The sequence below is a fragment of the Suricata suricatta genome, chromosome 14, assembly GCF_006229205.1.
Source record: "Suricata suricatta isolate VVHF042 chromosome 14, meerkat_22Aug2017_6uvM2_HiC, whole genome shotgun sequence".
In the NCBI taxonomy this organism is placed as follows: domain Eukaryota; kingdom Metazoa; phylum Chordata; class Mammalia; order Carnivora; family Herpestidae; genus Suricata; species Suricata suricatta.
The window spans coordinates 83490070-83508910 of record NC_043713.1 but is presented as its reverse complement, the minus strand read 5'-3'; the positions used below and the strand labels follow the sequence as shown (position 1 = coordinate 83508910).

Sequence of the window (18841 nt, the reverse complement as noted above, 5' to 3'; positions counted from 1 at the left end):
AAAACCCCATTGGATGTCAACCCAGAAATTCAGCTCGGTGTGTCGGAACCCAGCAGAGCCACGTGAATGTGCCTAGGCTGCCATCCTCCAGCTTCCCCGAGTGGTGACACCGGTCCTTGTCCCTGTTCCCGCGCCTGAGCGTGATGGAGCTCCACTGGAAGGGGCCTCAGACGCCAGCAGACAGGGCGCAGTTTGCCGAGAATCCGCAGCAGCCCCCACGGATCGCTGCACCCGGGGCTGCAGGGTGGAGCTGTCTTGCCGGGGAGTTGTGTGCAGAGCCCTCGGGTCCTGAAGGAGCCCTTGATCAATGGAAGTGAGACTTGTCGGTGCTCAGCCCAGACAGAGCAGAGGGAGGGAGTTTGAGGGCTCTGCTCCCTGCCTGCAGGGGCCCAGACGGCTGCAGCCCCCCTCTCGGGTCCCTGTGGGCGGGAGCATGATGGGGATGGGGCCGGGGTTGCCGCCTGAATCCCCGAGCCCAGGCTCTGTCGAGACCAAGGCACAGCGTTTGTGGACAGGCATGTGTCTGACGATAGTTACTGCATCCAGTAGCCAGATGGTCCCAACAACCGTCAGTGGTACGGTATGTAAATATTTCCTGTCATTATCACGGTGCTGCTGTGTTCACGTTAACAAGGATGAAGGATTACTCAGAGCTCACTGCGGTCAAGAGCGGTTGGGCCACAGGCAGGGACAGCTTTGGGGCAAGCTTGGCCTCCTCCTGCTGCCTCCTGCCCAGATGCCGAATCCTTCACATGGAGACCCTGGGGGAGCATTCCCTTAGAGCTCTTAGCAAGGTCAGAGTTTGTTTCTCATCGTGAGCCAGTGTGTTTTCCCCTGTTGGTGAGAGCTCTGTGGCCCAGCATATTTCCCTTTTTGCTTTGCCTACCAGGTAGCACACAGCTAAGTGTTTCTTTTTTTCCTTTACCTCATCTAGTGTTTCAGGAAGATAAACCTTCATAGTAAGGTTTTCAGAAGCAGGGAATGTGAGTGGAGCCTGGGGGTCCATGCAGGAGCTCTCATGTGCTTAGCCTGTGAGTGCTGGGTGCAGAACTGCGCTGTATCTGCTCTCCCTGACCTGCTGACTACACGGGTGCTGCCTTGGCCTGAGTCTCCTGTGCGTCCTCTGCACGCCTGGCGCACAGGGACGGTTTGGTGAACGTATTAGGATAGGTGGCGCTGGATGACAAACAGTTTTACAGTCTCAGCGGCTTGAGTTGGATGGTCTGGGGGTGGTTCTGAGGAGTGATTCGGGGATCCCACATCCTTTCCTGTGGTGTTCCTGCCATCCTCGGGGGCGCCTGTGGGGTCCTGCACTGGACCTGGGCAGCCAGCTGGCTGGTGAGCGAAGAGAGAGAGGGGACATGGAGGATCACGTGGGCATATCAGGGGCCCGGCCCGGAAGGGGAGAATGTGCCTCCACTCACAGGATCCTCACGCAGTCCCATCTTAACTGGGGGCGGGGGGGGGGGCGGTTCCCAGGTGTAATTTAGGAAGAGGACTCTGGACCAAGCTGAGTGGCACGGGCAGGCTGTGGAATGAACAAATGCGTGAAGGGCACGGAGGTGAGGGCAGGGGGTCCTCAGGGGACAGAGGCGAGGCGTGCATGTGCCTGCCTGGCCAATCCAGGTGCCAGTCACTCGGCCTGTGTTCAGTTTTGGATTCTGTTTCCACGTTCCCTTCTGCCCAAGCTAGAAGGCTCCAGAATGTTGGAGCTGAGTGGAGAGGCCCTTTCGAGGTCAGCCTGCTCACTGCACATGTGGAGAACCGGACCCTGAGAAGGGAGCGGCCCCACCCGGAGCCAGCCAGCGAGAACGCAGGGCTCGTTCCCGCACACACAGGAGCATCTCCGCGGCGTGCAGATCCCTGCTCTGCACAGGAGGGCTGAGTCAGCCAGCAGGAGGCCGGCTTCTCCGAGGGATCCTCCTCGGAGGAACCTGCGGCCTCCCCAGCAGCTGTTTGATCTCAGCGTGTGTTCCATTGGGATTCGGGGAGCAGAGAAGGAGTCTCTTTTTCAGGCACTGCCTTGTCTTCGTGACTCACCTGTAAGAGCACCAAAGAGCCTCCTTGGTCTCATATTAGAGTAGACATTTCCCCCAAAGCCGTTGGAGAGCCTGACCACCCGGTTCGTCACTCACCGCTGCAGCGAACTGCTCCCAAACTCGGTGGCTTATGGCACGAGCCATTTTATTGATTTGCTCATAGTGTGGCGGTTCATTCAGGCAGGGCTTGCTGGGGACAGCCCATCTCTGCGCCCCTGGTGTCAGCGGGGACAGCTCGCCTGGGGGTGGAAGGTCCCTCTCCAAGATGGCCCCCTCCCACGGCTGGCGCAGCAGGCTGGCACATGGCTCTGTGTGCCGGGACAGCGGTTTCCCTCCACACCGCCTCTCCAGTCACTGCAGGGAAATACACGTAACGTAGGATTTACCACTTGAGCCATGTTTTTTTTTTTAACTTTTTAAAAATGTTTTATTTATTTTTGATACAGAGAGAGACAGAGCATGAGAGGGGGAGGGGCAGAGAGAGAAGGAGACACAGAACCAGAAGCAGGCTCCAGGCTCTGAGCTAGCTGTCAGCACAGAGCCTGACACAGGGCTCGAACCCACGAACGTGAGATCTGACCTGAGCTGAAGTCTGAGGCTTAGCCAACTGAGCCCCCCAGGCGCCCCGTGAGCCATGTTTACGTGTCCGGTTCAGTGGCATTAGGTTTACTCACAGTGTCGTGCCAATGTTACCACCGTCGTATTCAGATTCTTTCCTTCTTTCCAAACTGAGACTCCTTCCCTATTGAATGACAGCTTCCCATTCCCTGGCCCCGGCACCTGGCGCCCACCCTTCTGCTTCTGTCCCTGTGACCGTGACTCCTCGGGACCCCTTAGATAGGTGGAACCGTGCCGCATCTGTTCGTGGTGACTGGCACACGTCGCTCAGCACAGTGTCCCCTGGGCTTATGCCGACCGGCCCTCCTCGGGAAGACGGGGTAACAGTCCACCGGACGCGGAGCCCACATTTCGTTGATTCATTCGTCCGTGGAGGGACACCTGGGTTGTGTCCACCTTTCTCCGTTGGGAATGGTGCTGCTGTGAACACAGGTATGCAAAGACCTGTTTGAGTCTCGGCCTTCCTGAAGTCTTGGGTCTGAACCTGGTGCGGTGTCACCTCCAGCACGTTCTGCTGGTTAAAACAGGGCTTGGGGTCAGACTAGATTCTAGGGGCGTTGACGCCACAAGGCCGCGGTTCCCTGTGCCCACAGAAAGCGTCCGCCACGACCCTCTGGGGAAAGATCTTTGCAGAAGAGGCGGTGGGCCGGCTCACACACCCGCCGCCCAGGCCTGGCTGCCCTCTCCGACGTGTCTGAAGGCCCAGATGCCTGTGGCCCCGGCTTCCAGAGGGGACGCTCCATCATGAGTGAAGCTTCAGCCAGAGCCCTGCTGTCCCCTCCCTCGGGGGAGGCTGCGGCGCTCGCTGTCTGTTTTGTATCGCTAATGGCTGTGCCTCTTATTATATAATCTGTTATTCTGTGCCGCACCAGGCCCTGGTTACTTGTCAAAAGTTTCTAGAAGCCAGCTGTATCAGCTCCAGGCAACTGGGGGTGCTGCCTGTCCCTCATAGTATTAGTCACTCTGTACTTAGCTAAATTTAACTTTTTATCATCCAAATGATATTTTTGTGGGCTTGGAATTTTACATAATGCTACCAACTGCTGCAGGCTAAGAATTTCTGCTTTTTGTTGTAAGTGTGCATGTGTGTGTGCGAGCGCGTGCTGGTTTCCTCCCCCATGAGCTCTTGCACACCCAGGGAGACACTGTTCAGTTTTTCTTCCCTGTTCTGCCTTCCCAGGCCCCAGGTTTCCTCCTCGGGCTCCGCCCCGCCTTCTGCCAGCTGGGAGGAAAATTGCTCCTCACGGCTTTCTGATGGCCTCCCTAACGCTTCCTTCCTCGCTGGAGGGCTCTCCACTCTGAAGGTCCCTGAGGGGTTCCCTGCTGACTCCGACAGTCTGCGATTCAGAGAAGGAAGCTGGGCGCCAGAGTAGAGTGCCTGTTGAGAAAGCGGAGAGAAGGATCCGGAAGGGAGGGCGGGGGTGAGGGTGGGGGTGGAAAGGGACAAGAAGAAAGAAATCCAGGGGCCCGTCCCAGGTGTGGGGTCCAAGATGCAGACGATTCCTGGGTGCTTGTGGGAAGACTCACCGTTCTCTCACCACTGGGAGAAGTCAGGGCTGGGGGGGGCGTGGGGCTGGGAGACCTGGCGTCTCCTTGGGGAGGGGCTCCGGAGCTCTGACTTCCCTGAGCCCCCATCACTCAGAAATGGTAGCCTGCCGGGCCCTGGCCCAGGGGGTCTTATGTGTTCCACATGGTAACTGCATGGGAAGTGCCTGCCTCCATTTTCCAGATGGGGAAACTGAGGATCAGATCTGAGGATGAGCGCCCACACTCGCATCCCATCACTCACCGGCTCCCGACGGTGGGTCTGTGAAGTAGGACCCTCTGTTTCAGAGGAGGACGCTGAGTCCCAGGGAGGTTAAGCACATCGCTTAAGCTGCTCGAATCGAGGCCACAGAGCTGAGAGCCGGCAGAGCCCGCCACCCCCAGACCTGCCCTCAGCCGCCCGGCTGCGTCACCTCTTGCTTGCTTGGGGCCTCAGACGGGACTCTCTCGGGGCCCTGGGCTCTTTCCAAAGCATATGAGGTTGACTCCAGCCTCCCCTGGTCGCCAGGTTTCCTCCTAATAAGCGATCTTTAAATACGGCAGCGCGTGTTTCTGGTAGATTCTGGGAGAATCTACCCGGAACTGGGGTTGGCTTCTTGAGCAGGGGACCCGAGTTCTGGGAACATGGACGAGGCTGAAACTCCAGCTCACCTTGCACCCTTTTTATGTTTTCAGAAATACAGATGTAATGCTTGTCTTAGGTTATTTTGTTAACAAATTAGGGACTCCTAGGTAGAGACCCCAAAGAATTAAACACACCTGCACACAAAACCTTGTATGTGAACGCTCAGGGTGGCTCTATTCACAATAGCCCCAAAGCGGAAGCAACCCAGATGTCCGTGGAGGGATGGATAGACCGAACGTGGTGGGTTCCTGCAGCGGAATGTTATTCTGCTGTAAAAAGGAATGAGGCTTGACCACACGGATGTTGACAACCTACTACGACATGGATGAACCTTGAAAACATGATGCAAAGTGAGAGAAGCCAGACGGAGAAGGCCGCATAGGTCACGCCCATTTCTACGACATGCCCAGAACAGGCAAATCCATAGAGACAGAAGCAGGGTGGCATTTGCCAGGGACTGGGGGAGGAGAATCAACCGAGAGTGACTGGTGGTAATGGTCTGGGTCTCTCTTTGGGGTTGAAGGAAACGTCCTGGAACTGGGTCACGCCGAGGGCTGTGCGGCTTTGTGAATGCGCTAAATGCCGCCGCGTCGTGCGCTTCCGAAGGGTGAACGGATGGCACGCAAATCACATCTCCGTAAAACAAAAAACCCAGAAGCCGAGTTGCAGGACGGAGTCCCGCCAGCGTGTGCCAGCGACCCGTGCGGCGTGCTGGGGCCCCGCGACCGTTCGCATCTGTCCGCGTCTGCACGTTTTTCTGCCACCTGCCTCACGGTCTCCATGTCAACGGGGGATGGAAACCACAGTGTTTAACTTCAGTTATGCCGCCCACTCGTTTGGAATTTATGCTTTCAACCAGGGCCAGCCTGAGACACGCAGACGTCTGGGCAAGCTCGTAATTTGGCACCCCCTCAAACCGGTATTCTTTAAGTGTTTGTTTGACATTTATTTAGTGGGATGAGGAGAGACTGATATCCTATTAATAGAAGTTGGATAGAGAAACAGATTCACTTACTAATTCACGTCCACTGACCAAGATCAGTTGGGGATCCGAAAAATTTTCAGGAAAGTGGTTCTGACTCCTGCAAAAGGTGGGTTTTATTATTTTTTCCCCTGCCATTTTTCAAATTTCTCAGGAGGGATATTGAAGATTTAAATCTTTTTTAATTTATTAGAGAGAGAGAGCAAGTGGAAGAGGAGCAGAGGGACGGAGAGAGAGAGAATCCCAAGTGGGCTCTGCACTGTCAGCACAGAGCCCAACACGGGGCTCGAACCCACAAACTGAGATCATGACCTGAGCTGAAATCAAGAGTCCGATGCTTCACCTGCTGAGCTGCCCAGGTGCCCCCTAGTGTGTAAGGTGATGAGTGTAGTTGATAATACTGCATTGTATGACTGAAGTTTGCTAAGAGGACAGAATGTTCTCCCCCACCCTCCCTGCCAGCCACTGCCCCCAAAAAGGGTTACTATGGGAGGGGATGGATGTGCAAATTAACTCAATGGGGAGGAATCCTCTCCAGTATGTCAAACGCTACCTCATACACTTACAATTTTTTTAAAATTATTTATTGAGAGAGTGAGAGAGTGAGCGAGTAGGGGAGGGGCAGAGAGAGAGGGAGACACAGAATCTGAAGCAGGCTCCAGGCCCTGAGCTGTCAGCACAGAGCCCGATGCAGGGCTCAAACTCACGAACCGCGAGATCATGGCCTGAGCTGAAGTTGGAGGTTTAACCAACTGAGCCCCCCAGGCGCCCCTCCTTGTACACTTTAAATATATCATACGTTTAGTCAATTGTATCTCAATAAAACATGAGGTGTTTTCTTTTTGTTCCTGATAAATCAGCAGCACACCACTGCGTATTACTTGGTTCCAGAACCCGCCTGCCCAGACCACAGCCACAGGCATGACGGTCTTAGCCATGGCTTGTGTTTTATTCTGATCCCGCTTCTTCCCAAAGGGCGTGGGCTGATATGCTTTTTGCCTTTTGCATGAGGGGTCCCGGGAGGAATTCTGAGTCGCTGTCAGCATCTTCCTATTTCATTCCGGTGATGTTTTCCCGAACCCCCTCCACATCCCCCCAGAGGTTCTCCAAGGAGCTGACTGGCTCCTTAGGTTGATCCTGCATTCACCTTTTGGACTTAAAATGCTTTTTTGGGGGAGGGCTCAGAAAAAAGCTCTCCCCGCGGTCAGCTGTGTGTGAGGAGCGTAAGTCCCTCGCTCGCAGCCCCTGCCAGCCTCACTCTGCAGGCTGTGAGTCACCGCTGACCTCCACAGCCCCGGAGGCATCACGGCAGAGTGGACAGGGTCTGGCGTCCAAACCCACCCGCTGTCCACGGGCGTGTTGCTATGGCAAACCCCCACCCTCTCTGCGGGCTTCCTTACCTGAGACTCACGCTGACCTCACACAGGCCGGCTGGGGAGGTTTTGCGATGGCCACTGAGAAACAGAACGGAGACCACGTGGAGGCAGGGCGCATGCGCGGCGAGCCGTGGCATTCGGTAAAATGGACAGGAGAGCAGCCAGAGGGCCGGCGTGCTCAGCCGGGGGCCTGGAAGCCAGGAGCCCCGAGTCATGGTGTTTGTTCGGGGTCCAGCGTGCATATGGCGGTGTGCATGCGGCCATGGACAGGAGTGGCAGGTTCAGGGCCAAGATGGAGCCTCACCCCTGCAGGCCCGGCCCAAAGAGGACTTCGCAGAGTTGGCCGAGCCTTCTCCGGCGTGTGGGCCCGCAGCACCGCGGGTGGGCGTGTGAAAAGCTGGTCTCCGCTGCTTGCAGCCACACCTCCCACTGCTGTGCCGTCCCTAGTTAGATCCTCTCCCTCCTCTGAACTCTTACTGCTTGTGCCCTCATTTGGCAGTTTATCACTCCTGCCGTCCCCAGCTGCCACCAAATGCCCTTTTATTTTTACCTTTGTTGAGAGTCCCAGCCCCTTTCGGGCACATGCTGACATTCCCAGAGTCGCCAGCGCCGGGCCTCAGCCCTTGGCATGAGGTTTTTCCCGAAGAACCGGGCTTCTACAGCCTGTGTGGGCGTGGGGGTGGGGACTGCCTTCCGGTCGTGGTCAGGGGAGGCCTCCGGGGCTGCTGCCCGCTTCCTGGGCTTCGCATGCTGTCCGGCAAGTGTGTGGGGCAAACAGGAGCATGTTGAGCCTCGGGTGTGGGCCACGGCCAGAGCCCCAGGTTGGGTGATGGCTTTAGCAGTGCCTGTGGATTTTCTGACGTGTCCTAGGCTGACTGCACCCGGGACTCCCCAGAAATCCATTTCTCCACCTTTTCCATTTTGTTGTGAGTGCTCATCTCTGGCAGAGGTGGGTCTCCAGTTACACACCGCCCAACCGCAGGGACTCGATGGGAAGGAGAGAATTATCTGCATCATCCCCTGACGCTGCTCGTGACCCCGCCCCGGGCACCAGGATGCTGAGGCCGGTGGTCAACAAGCCTAGGCTGCTGTTCCCCCCTCTCTTCCACTTGCCTCCCCTCTGCAGCCTGGGGTCCTGCAGTCCCAAAGGTTGATAGGTGAGGAATCGCAGGTTTGACGCTGAGAGCTCTGAGCTGGGCTTCTGAGATAAGAAAGCTCGTGGGTGCCAGGGGGTGCGGGGTTCTGGTTCTCTCTAAGCAGAGGGAGCCCTGGGCAGCCCCAGGTGCACCGGCCTCCATGATTGCATCCCAGACTGGGCCCCTTTGTCAAGAGAAGACTCCTTTAGCCCAGCATCCTCTGTCCCGTCCCCCAGGCACAGCTAAATTCCTGGTGTTGGGCGTTGCTTGGCATGAGGCCAGGCCTTGTGGGTTTCCTGGTGGGTCTGCCTCACCTCCTTCCTGACTGGGCTTCTCCCTGCAGGATGCTGACTTGTGTGTCCTGGTCCCCGACACCATTCTGTGTGCCTCGTGAGTCCCTCCTCCTGCGGCAGGACGTCGAGGGAGCCTTCTGACGTGGACCCACAGGTAAGGACCGCCCACTGGCTTTGGAGTTTTGGGGGTGCTGGGACTCGCTTGCCATTTCCTCTTCTTTAAACATCTGACTTTATCTGATTAATGGAGTAGATTGTATTAATCGATCCTGCTTCTTGCAGATATTGATTGCTCACTAAGTAGGTAGGACTGATGTTCTGTCTGTGGTTCCTTTAGGTTCCAGGTGTGATACAGCCCCCCTTGGGTGGCCCTGTGACTTTCCACTGTACAGGGCGCCCTGGGGACCTCTGCTCTCTTCTCCTGGACCCCCTGGCCCGGCCTGGGCTCCCCACCCCCAGGAAATAGGGCAGGACAGGGGTTTCAGGATTCCTCGGCCTTGGCAGTGGGCAGGGGTGGGCACTGCCTCTCCACATTTCCCATGAGCTGTGGTTGGCACCGCAGGAAAGCCGTGTGTGTCTTCAGGTACGCATTTCGCCAGGCCCGAGACTGAGCAGGGGTTGTGGCGTGTCCGAGATGCTCTGTGTAGCCTCCGGACTAGAGATGGAGTCTCCCTGTGCTCAGTTCTTTCTCTCCTTCTGCTCTGGGTCCTCCTGGGCTTCTCGTCCAGCCAATTCCGTTTCCTGTCCCCAGGCCTCTGGCACAGGCCTTGGTCTGTCCCCTGTTAGTCATGCCAAGGCCTTCGGTGGGTAGAGCGGGTAAAGTGGTGTTGCCTTTCTATCTAAATCCAACAAACTTCTCCCTGGACACCATCCAGCTGGTCTGTGCTTTGGGGACAAGGAGGATGGATGGCCCATCCGGGGAAAGTAACCTAACAGGGTGAAGAGGCTGGGTGGGGGACACCAGGGTCCCTAAGCACACTCTGAACACACCTGCCCGGCTAAGCTCACAGGATCCATTATGAGCCCATTTTCCATGAGGAAGCTGAGGCTCAGAGATGGCAAGTGTCTGACCCAACGTCAACTAGCAAGCCAATGGTGGGCTTGGACCCCGAAGCACATGACACGGTTTTCCAAATATGGCACGACTTCCCCAAAGGATGGGTTTCAGACTGTGCCCTCCCTTGCGGTCTGGCTCCCCGTCAGCCCCTCGCCTCCTGTGGGCCTCCCCTCCTTTCGGTGGGTCAGGAGAGGGCGGACGAGGCCTCAGCCAAGTGTCCCCCTCACTCCTGGGCTCCCACATTGGCACCACAGGCTGTTTTCTCTGTAATTGCTCATTCTTTTCAGTTGCTGTAAAAAGGCCTCCAAGTGCTAAGAAGAGAGAGTGCTCTGTTGCATTTTTGTTTTGTTGTCTTGTGTTAATTCACTGTGTGAATCTTGAAGTCTCAGCTGCTGGGGTGGGTGTGGGGGAGGGCTGGCAGGGGAGCGCAGGCCTGACCCTGAGCCTCCCCAAGGTCGCCCGTCATCCTGCTGGCTGGCGGGGCCCTGGCGAGCCCTTCTCTGCCCGCGAGGCCTGAGCTCTGATGGTGGTTCCTTTGCTTCCGGTTTCCTTTTCTACCAGAAGGCAGTTCTTGTCCTTTCTCACAACTGCATTCCCCACTTCCGTGGTTTTAGAAATGGTGGCCTTGTGGACCTGGAAGGATCCCCATTTAACCCCAAGAGTTCTCAGGGACTGTGCTTCACTCGTCAGTCCAGCGAATACTTAGTTATTGCGTCCTTCGCCCGCATAGACCAGGCACCGCCCTAGGTACTGGGCACACAGCCGTGAGCAGAGAGATGGAGGTCCTGCCCACGGGGGGTTACGTTCTGTTACTGCAGGAGCACCCAGCGCCCTACCGCCTCACGTCTGCGCTTTGCACGGGAAGGGGGTGGGGATCGCCGTTGGCCCTACTCGCCTCTGAGCTCCACCTGGGTGGGAGTTTGTGGCCATGACAGGCAGGCGTCAGGACCCCTGGGCCCTGGCTGGCAGGAGTAGGGATGAGGGGTGGTGATGGGGATAGGCAGCCCTTCCCAAGCGGCAGAGAATGTGAAATCCCCTAATCCCCACAGGGGGGTGAGGAAGGAGAGGGCTTAAGGAGCAGGGTCTATTTTTAGAGCAGCTCTTGCTCCAGAGGAACAAGAGCCTTTCCTTCCAGAGGGTGGGGGTGGGGTGGGTGCAGGGCAGGGGGCGGCTGGAGTGGTTTTCTGTGTTCTGTGTCTGCTTGACCTGGACTCGGGGCCGTCTGCAGAGAGGGTCTGCCTGAAAGAGGCAGGGGTGTCCCAGCCGGGGACAGCATCTGCCCTCAGCAGACCCCCCCAACCCTGGGCAAAGTTGAAGACGTTCTCCTTGAGCTGAGCCTGTGGGCAGAGCTTCCAGCATTTGACCTTAATCTCCTCGGGGTAGGGGCCCTGTGGGGAGGGTCTGCAGGCCCAGGGTCCTCACTTCCTTCCTGCTCCCGCTCTCTCAGGGAGGGGCGCTTCCTGCCATTGTCTCTGGGAGGCCTCAGCAAGGTCACTGTCTCCTGAGGAGGAAGAGAGCGGATGTCCGGGCAGGACCTCAGCCCACAGCAGCACTGACACACATGCTGGCCTCCCAGCCTCCCGCGGCCCAGGACCGGGGCTGCGGGCGGGGTGGGGGTTCCTCTCCTTCACCTGCAGAAGCAGCCGTCCCCTCGGGGTTTAGGTTGGGGAGGATCTGTGGCTGGAGCCAGCTCGCACAGAGAGGCAGGAGCTCGGGCCCAGGGCCACAGGACGCTGTATTGTGTCCTAGGACAAGGATGCTGCCTTGCCTGCTTCCTGCATTCCTTTGCTGTCCCCCCACAGTGCTTGGGAGAGAGCTGGGATCTGAGTCCCCCCACTGCCCCCTCCTCGCTTCCCTACGCATGCAGCCAGCCCTGCCGGGGGCCTGGGCCGGGACGTGGAGGGGCTTGCAGCGGAGAGTGCTGGAGCCTCCCCACCTGCAGCCTCTCTGCTCTCCCTCAGCTCAGGGGCCCATGGGAACCCCTTCCCTGGCTTTTCCTGCTGACGTAGGTGGTGTGCTCTTCCGCAGACCGTACTTTATTTTCATCCAGGTGGCAGAAATGTGTTCCTCTGGCTCCATTTCAGGTCCTCGCTCCTGGTCACCTGGGGAGGTTTGCACAGGTGCATCATGGCCGCCAGAGAGCCAGGCTGCAGTGCCCTTGGCTCTCACACTCAGGATTGGCAGGGCCAGGGCGGGAAGCCGGCTCAGCCTCCTCGAGGCCCCACGAGGCCAGGCTGTGGCCCTGTCTCAGCCATCATGGTCCTGGTCCGGGCTCCCCCAGAGCTCTGCTCACAGGCTCTTGGCACTGACAGCAGCACCCCCCGCCCCCTGCTGCCTTCTGTTCCCTCTTTTCCCATCTCTGCTTCCCTCGGCTTTGAGGAAAAGCCCCCTGCTTGAGGTTCTTGCTCTTCCCCACGTGGTCATGCACTCACAGACGCCATATTTACGACTTCGTCTTGCCTGCCAGGAGGCGTCTGGAAACACTTGCTCAGGCGCTGACCCTCAGACCTCCCGGGACCAGGTCCCGTCAGTGTGCTCTGGGTCACTTCCTTGCTTTGTTCCTCCCCACATTTCCTGAGCCACAAACCTGCCTAGAACAATCCCGTTGATTCCTGGAGACAGTGTCCAGAGCTTGGGATTCTCAGAAGGGCTCCCGGGATGATGGCATTCAAGCTGGAGATGTATGGCCCCAGACTCTTCATTGTAGCAGCATGATGGAACCTGCAAATGATCAAAACGTATTCATTCAGTGCATTGTAGTCAGCAAGTTCATTCAATATTTAGTGAGTACCCACGATTCTGGGAGCTGGGTAGAAAGGAATAATGAAACATTTAACATGTGGCCCTCCTGGGCTTATAGTCTGGTGCAGGTAGACATACAAGAAACCAACAAGCAGTAAAACACGCGGGACTGACAGATGGGGATCAACGCTAAATTAATGCTGCATAAACAAACAGCAAGGCCTCTCAAGTCGGCACAGTTAAGAAAAGGCCTTAAGGAAGCGAAGGAGAAAGCCAGGAGATTATGTCGAGGAGGAGCATCCAGGCAGCGGAGACAGCCTGTGCAAAGGCCCTGAGGCAGGAGCTTGTCCGGAGTGTTCTAGAAGCTGGAGAGAAGGAGGGAGGGGAAGGGGCGGTAGAAGAAATGAAAGTCCGCATGCAGCAGGACTTTGCAGGTCTTATTGAGACTTTTACTTTGAGCAAGATCTGGTGCCTCTGAGGAGCTCATGCCAAGGAGGGCTGGGACCACACTGTGTCTTCAAAGGATGCTTTCTGGCTATTATGTGGGGAACGGACTGGATGGGGTGGAGGGAGGAGGCAGGGAGACCAATGGGGAGACTGTTGCGATGACCTGAGGTGGCGGGCACCGGACCAGAGTGGCAGTGGTGGAGGAGGTGAGGCATGTTTTAAAGGGAGAGCCTTAAGGAATCTCTGAGGAACCAGGAAAGCCCTGTTGTGTGGACTTTTAGAAAAACAGGTCCTCACAGACTTGGAAGGTCTTTTCACTTCCCCACTTTACTGTGGGGAAACTGAGGACCAGAAAAGGAAGTCACTGCCAAAGGCGTGTGGCAAGCTGGTTAATGGCAGAGCCAAGACTCAGGCTTCCAGCGCCAAGTCCAGTGTTTCCTTAGCGGAGCTGATGGACAGCTCTGGGCAGGGGATGTGCAGGGGCTCGAGGACTCGGGGAGGGGCTGGCCGCGGACCCTGCAGCTGAGTGTGGGGCCCTGGCAGACTCCCCTGTGGGCAGGAGTTTGGAGCTTTGAAAGCGGAGGGTTCTGGGTGCTCTGGGCCTTGAGCAGTGCTCTCTGGGATGGTGTTTTGACTTCGGTTGGGCAGGGCCCGAGTTGGTTGGCCATGTCTGAGCTCTGCGGCGAATCAGTTGATGCTGCCATGCATTTTATCGAAGACTTTATTGAGCTGCTTCCAAGTGCCAGGCCAGAGATAAGATGTGCTTGCTCTCGAGGAGCTAACAACAGATCAGGGGAGACAGGTGAACCCCATGCCCTGGGACAGTGGCGAGCCGCCCGTGCTCGGGGGATCTCTCTCCACGGTCAGGCACTCAGCAGTTTGTGCAGTCTCCGGAGATCCCAGCGGACACAAGCCAGAGGCCGTCGCTCCACCAAGGGGGTCTGGCCAAATCCACAATCCATCTCTTGTAACACAGGGGGCAAGGAGGGTCGGTGGGGGCTGGGGTCTCAGTGCCCTACAGCTGTGTCACCTGGAACAGGTGTCAGTTAAACCATGCTGACCCGGCGGCACCCCGAACTTGATCACATTCCCTGGGAGGCAACCTTGAATTTCATCGCTGGGACTTCCTGCGTGCCTCTCTGTAAACGGGGAATGGGTTGGCGACTTATTTTTAGTTTGCAAGCCTGCCCTGATGACGAACTTCAAGTCACTTGTGACCTTCGCGGTGCAGAACAAGGCCTGTGAAGCTCCCGGCTGTGCCTGGGAGGGTCTGGGTGTTGTCTGTAGACTCCTCATAAAGAGAGATTGTGCTTTGGCTCTCTTTGGTGAAGCTGAAACTATAGGCCAAAGGAGGGAAACCCAGTTTGATTTTCCTTTCAGCCTTTTAACTTGGTCTGTTCCCAGCACAATGAATGTGCCATTGAGGAATGACAACTTGGAAATTGCTTCCATTGACTGATTTTCAGCTGTCTCCAGAAACGGTTCTCATGGCCCCGTGCTGGAGTTAGCACCTTGTGAGCCCAGGTAACAAGAGCGTAGTGCCCAGAGGTGGGAGATCTGGCCAGATGCTGAAGAAAGGCCTCAGCCCCGGGGCCAGGTGTCCGGCAGCCTCTGTCCTTCTGTTGGCGTTGTCCTCGGAGGCCAGAGGAGGTGCGAGGACAGCAAAGAAACCAGGCACGAGCTGTCGAGTCCCTTCCTTGCCTGCTGTGGGTGCAGCCTGTCTGCCGGCAGCTCAGCAGGAGGGACATCTCTTACAAGACGAGCTGCCCAGGGCCTGCCCACCCCACTGAACTGCACTTCATTCCTGCCATGAGGGGACATCTGAGGTCAGGGGGGTGTTTTCTTCAACCACTAAAGCATTTCACAAAGGTGGCCTAGATTTGAAAGGACTGACCAGAGGAAAGAGCGAATAAGAAAGCCAGCGTAGAGCGTCTCCTGGGGTGCCTGGCACCTCGTAGGTGCTTAACACAGAAACACCCCTTGCCTCACACAGACGAGCAGGGTTGACTGTGGACCCCAGGGCTTGCAGCTGCCTGGGGACCAGTGGCTGTGTCCCAGGTTGGCAGAGCTCCCTGATCCAGCTCTGCGTGGGGCTCAGAGCCCATGAGCAAACGGTTCCTTCTATCTGTAAGGTCAGGAAAGGCTTCTGGGACTGGGGACCCTGGAGCTATGGAGTCAGAGTGTGAAGGAGGGTGTTTAGGGAGGCACCTGCCCCAGGTGAGACGGCCTGAGTCCTCTCTTCTACCAAAGAATAGCCTGGGCCGGGCCAGCTCCTAAGCCCTGTGCAGGACACAGGGAGCTGGGGACGGGCCTGGCTTGGAGAAGCGAGCAGCTGGTGGAATGCCACAGTGTGGCCACCACGGCTGCCTCCTTGCCCCAGGCAGGAGGGGCTCCCCCAGCTCTGTCGCTCAGAGCACTCTGGGCTTGTACTCTTCTGGCTTTGCACAGCTGGGTGGTTTTTTAGCAGCTTGACCAAAGTGTAATTTATGGAGCATACGATTCAGCCATTTAAAGTGTACAATTCAGTGATATTTCATATATTCACAGGCTAATGCAACCATCAGAAAGTTTTAGAACATTTCTATCACTGGACTTCTTCGCTGTCACTCCCCTTCCCCCACCCCCCAGGGCAACCACTAATCTGCTTTCTGTCCCTAGGGATTTGTCTGTTGGGGACATTTCATGTAAACGGGATTGTATAGCATTTGGCCTTTCGTAACCGGCTTCTTTTGCTCAGCCTCATCTTTTCAGGATTTATCCTGCTTCACTTCTGGTTTTGGCTATTGCTAATAACGTGACCATGAACATTCATGTACAAGTGTTTGTGTGGACTTCTGTTTCATTCCTCCTGAGTGTGTCCTGGGAGCGGAATTGCTGGGTCATACGGCAACTCAATCTTTAACATTTCGAGGAGCTGCAGGCTTTTCCAAAGCAGCTGTCCCATTTTACAGTGCACATTAGAAAAAATTTTTTTAATGTTTATTTTTGAGAGAGAGAGAGAGAGAGAGAGAATGAGAATGAGTGGGTGAGGGGCAGAGAGAGAGACACAGAATCCAAAGCAGGCTTCAGCCTCCACACTGTCAGCACAGAGCCCGACACGGGGCTCAGACCCACAAACCGTGAGATCATGACCTGAACCGAAGTCAGATGCCTAACCAACTGAGCCACCCAGGTATCCCACATTAAAAAAAATTGTTTTTAATGTTTATTTTTGAAAGAGGGAGAGAGAGCATGAGCAGGGAAAGGGCAGAGAGAGGGGGTGACACAGAATCTGAAGCAGGCTCGAGGCTCTGAGCTGTCAGCATAGAGCTGGACGCAGGGCTTGAACCCACCAACTATGAGATCATGACCTGAGCCGAAGTCAGATGCTTAACTGACAGCCATCCAGGGGCCCCCCACATTTTTTAGTACCGATGGACATGGAGAGTTGGGCCAGAATGACCAGGGCTCCTGGGAGGTAGGGAGAGGGTAGGTCAGGACCGGGGGCTAAAGACCCACACGGGGTAGAGGTCCCAGAGGTCCTGTCAGAGAACACCCCACTCACGCCACAGATCCAGCCACGAGGGTGGCGAGTGAGTTTCCTCAATCCCATTTGCTCAGAGGCTCTGCTCCTGAGATCCTTGATGGGACCCAGCCCCTCTTAGTCTGACTCCACCTCACTACCCTTGACCCTGCACTCCTACCACTGCCGTTCCCTGCTCACACCATGCACTTTGAGTACTAAACCCTTGGCTCATGATATTCCCTGTGCCTTTACCCCTTCTCTCCTGGTAAACTCCTATGCATCCTTCAAAGCTCAGCCAAAATGCCCCCTCTTCTATGGAATCCCCGCTCAGGCTGGCAGCTGGCAGCTTCTCTCTGCTCCAGCTGCACTCTGTTCCTTCCTCTGTTAATACATAGGCTCAAATGAGTGCCTGTCCCCATCCCAGATGGCAAGCTCTTCCAGGATACTGAAGCTAAGGACCAGGACCAGCCTGCTGGCTCCCCTAAGGTGCCTGCTGCTTCTTCCCTGGCCAGCCAGGTTGTCTCCGGATAGTCCTCCCTTCCAGGAGGCAGGAGGTGGCTGGGTAAGCTGGAGGCCGCGCACATGCTTCTGCTGCGAGCCGAGCGCCTGGGTCCAGGGGGCAAGACGGGAGGGCGTGTCTCTGTAACCTTGGTGCATGGGTGACCTGCTTTTTTGTGAGCATGTGTCCGTGAGCTGCAGAGCCCTCCTGCCTGCTCCCTTTGAGTCTCCGTTCTGTCTCTGAGCTGATTAACATGCTGACGTCCGTCAGGAGATCTCGTCACTTTTGGTCTCCCGGTAGCCCGGCAGCTGAGATGTATTGTTCCGGACTTGTCCGCTGCACGGCTGCAGAGGGCCGTGGCCAGCAGGGAAGGAGGGATTATGTTGTTTCCATCTGGCTTCGGCTGCCTCACCGGCCCGTCCAGCCGTCCCCTGTTCCCCACTGCCACGCAGCAGATGCGGGGGCGGGGGGCGAGGTCAGCCTGGGAGCTGGGGACCTGCCCATCATCTTCACGTGAATGTCTTCAAGGCTATTTCTGGCCTCGCCATTATCCCAACGGCTTCGGGGGGATAAATATAGACGCGGATTGAAAAGCCCCAGTGGCAGGCAGGCAGGACTGAGAGTGTGCGGACGGGGTGCGTGGCTATAAATAAGTCTGTTAGAACACCCCCCAGCCACGCCGCCCCCAGCCGTGTGTGGAAAGACCGGTTTCCTTGCCGACTCCCTCCCGAAGCCTACATGTGCCTGGGGACCCCAGGTGGGAGAGGAGGGAGGGGGAGGGTGCAGGTCTGTCGGGACCTTGTGCAGAAGGGCTGGCAGCTGGGAGCCGCTCCTTAGAGTCGCTTACAAAGGGGAATGGCCAGTGGCCCCCGCCAGAGTCCCAGGGACAGCTGCGTGGAGGGACAGTGTGTTGTGCTAAGAACCGTGGCATTCAGCATCCTCACTGGGCCTCAGTCTCCCCAAGGCCTGGTTCCTGCTGCAGAGCTGCGCGCAGACCAGGGCTGGGCCGTGGATGCTTCTGGGGCCCCGGCGACAGCATGGCTTTCTCAGGTCTCACTCCCAGCTCCTCTTCTGCTTCCTCCCTGCCAGGACCTACCCTCCTGACCAGAGCACAGCTTTGTTTGTCCCCTGCTTCCTAGTCCTCACTGCTCAGTTGAGGGGGTGACCCTTGTTGAGGCTGGAGTTGCAGGGCCAGGGGTCCTGTCGCTCCCTGGCCCTTTCCCTTCCTCGCTCTGGTCTTCCTTCCTGCCCGTGTCCCCGCTGCATCCTCCTGGCGGGAGCAGGTACCTGGGGCCGGCGTAGAGCGAGGAACGGGACGCGTGCCCAAGAGATACTCTTGGAGGAGGAGAGTGGTCGGTGAGCTGGCAAGAATCCTGGGCGCTCCCCGTGAATAAAACGTCGTTGCTGTGCAGTCACTGAGCCCGGGAAGCGGCCTCCTGCGGGCCTGCTGAGAGCCGGAGTGTGCAGGCAGGGCCGGTGCGGGGAAGAAGTCACACCTCGTAACACTGCCTGCGTAGACGGTGCCCCGCGTGCTGGCTGTCTGGACCTGGGGAGTGGGCAGCTGCTACGTGGAGGTGTGGCCAGGCCTGCAGGGGAGGAGGGGTCTGTGTCCCTGCCCCGTGGTTATCCTAGAGCGCACGGCTTTAACCCCCAGTGTGGGCTGGGAGCTGAGGCGAACCGGGTCTGATGAACCCCCACTCTCGACCTCATCGGCCACTGGAGGGGACAGAGCTGGCCCATGGTGGTGCCCGTGACACGTGCCTGTGGGGAGGGGGCAGGGAGCCCAGGGGGGAAGGCCTCGGGTGCTGGTACTTGGCTTCACCTCATGCAATGCCAACTTCACCCCACAGCTGAGGTGGGGTCCGCATAATTGGGGAGGGTCTTCCCTGCAGAAGGAACAGCCCATGCAAAGGCATGGAGGCACGGTGGGTCCCACGATGAGTCTTGTTAGGGGGTGTGCTGGGAGGCCAGGTGGGG

General features: G+C 57.3%; 1 protein-coding gene across 5 annotated transcripts in view; it reads left to right on the top strand.

Moving 5' to 3' along the window:
- Nucleotides 1-18841, top strand: part of PITPNM2 (phosphatidylinositol transfer protein membrane associated 2) — a 137801-nt gene that overhangs the window by 24702 nt on the left and 94258 nt on the right. For 4 of the 5 annotated variants that reach the window (XM_029921834.1, XM_029921837.1, XM_029921832.1 and 1 more), the window contains exon 2: nucleotides 8665-8768. The gene's annotated coding sequence lies outside the window, so the exon portion shown is untranslated. Of the gene's footprint in view, nucleotides 1-8232; nucleotides 8343-8664; nucleotides 8769-18841 lie in introns of those variants that run through there. The other variant, XM_029921833.1, reaches the window with a different exon arrangement.